The sequence below is a fragment of the Mastomys coucha genome, unplaced genomic scaffold (assembly GCF_008632895.1).
Source record: "Mastomys coucha isolate ucsf_1 unplaced genomic scaffold, UCSF_Mcou_1 pScaffold18, whole genome shotgun sequence".
NCBI classification, from domain to species: Eukaryota; Metazoa; Chordata; class Mammalia; order Rodentia; family Muridae; genus Mastomys; species Mastomys coucha.
Window position 1 is genome coordinate 85,459,512 of NW_022196900.1, and position 1,649 is coordinate 85,461,160.

Genomic DNA, 1,649 nt, shown 5'->3' on the forward strand with positions numbered 1-1,649 from the left:
TCCTTCCTCTTCGAATCCTGCAAGCTTTCAAAAATGTGGCCTTTGCCAAAAGGCATTTTATGGTCCGTTCCCACCTTCCACTGTTCCTGTTATTATTAATTTGGGTCTGAAATTCCCCAGGCTCACTCACAGTATTCAAATGACGGCTGTTCCTGGAAAGGCGAGGCAATCCAGAAGACTGGAGTCTCCAGTAAAAAGGGCTAATAGGGCCAGAGGGGGCATTTTGGACCCAGCGTGGTGTTTAGTTTTATCCGATTTTATCTTATTTTATTTTTGCAGCTGTAAGTGTTAAACCCAGGGCTTCTATCTCGAAAATACACTCGTAGTCCCTACTGGGGTTTAAACCAAGAGCTTTGTATATTAGAAACGCGACCGCGAAGCTCCTTGAGCGAGAAAAGCTCCACACTACCTCCCACAGAGAAGCTGGTGTAGTGGTCCGGGAGGATCACGAATGCTGCAGCCCACCCGCCGGTGGGAGTGGCTGGGGGGATTGCAAAGCCAGGATTTTGAGGCATCCCTGCCAAAGAATGGGGTATCCTTGACCTTGGTGGAAAACACTGCGAGCGCTGCGGCTACATTTCGCTGGTTTCCCTCTCCTCCCTCCCCTCTTTCCCCCTCTTCTCCCCTCCTCCTTCCTTCCCTCTTCAATGCAGAGGACTGCGGAGGAATCCCAGCCTGGCGGGAGAGCCCACCCACGCGACTGCGGCACGCGAGGGGCGGGAGCGGGAGAGCGGGGGATGGCGGGGATACCGGTCTTCCCTGGAAGGCCCTGGAGGCTGGGGAGGGGAAGCTGATCACGTGGCACCGCCACCAGGCGTTGCGGGATTGGCGGGTCTGGGCTGCTAGGGAGCCGGGAAAACCAGTGGCCCCCCTCCCCTGGTGGGCCCGCGGGGCGCACCCGCACTGAGCGTCTTGGAAGGGCGGGCGTCGTGCTCTCTCTAGGGATGTAACCCCGTGGTCTGGTCCCAAAGTGTTCTGCCCCCGCAGTCTACCAGTCTGGAAACACATCGCTTCCCCTTTCCTTCCCGGCTTCTGCTCTTCCCACCTGCCGGCGGCGGCTCTCAAGAGCCTGCCTCGAGGCTTTATTTGGGCTAACTAAAGCTTCCCTTGAGTTAACAATTTTTCCATTTAACTCAGACTAGAGAGGGAGCAGAATATCGAGGAGTTCTGCACCCCTCAAGACCCACACATCCAGATCGACCCTCATCTCCCATGTGTGTGCTCTTGCGTCTTGGGCAGAAACCGGAGAGCTCTCTCCACTGCTGCTCGGGTGAAATGTGTATGATTAAAAAGCCATACTTAACTCTCGTTTTTGTTCAACGCGTTAAATCTTTAAGCCACTAGTTTTCCCCCTTTGCGTTCTTTCTGATTTGTAATTACGGTTGTCTGTGTGGCTGTTGCTAAACAGGCTTCTGTTTGGCACGTAAGTCCCACGAAGGGGGGAGGGGCGTGCGTTTCCTTTATCCACGGTTGTAACAGCGGGTGTAGGCGGCTTTATATTTTCTCCTATTTCTGGAGATAAAATAATGAGCCAACAGCCAACAGTAGGTAGACTGAATGAGAAAGAGAGCGGCGAGATGGCTCAGCTGATAAAGGCATCCACTGTCAAGCGGACAACCTGAGTTGGGCTCTCCAGACCGCATGCATAA

The 1,649-nt window shown here is 54.0% G+C and overlaps 1 long non-coding RNA gene across 1 annotated transcript; it reads left to right on the top strand.

Annotated features, from left to right (window-relative positions):
• The first annotated feature begins 378 nt into the window (after positions 1-378).
• LOC116095572 lies at positions 379-1,308 on the top strand. Its single transcript, XR_004120647.1, has 2 exons — positions 379-532; positions 1,143-1,308. It is a non-coding gene; the product is annotated as an uncharacterized LOC116095572 (long non-coding RNA).
• The last annotated feature ends 341 nt before the right edge of the window (positions 1,309-1,649 follow it).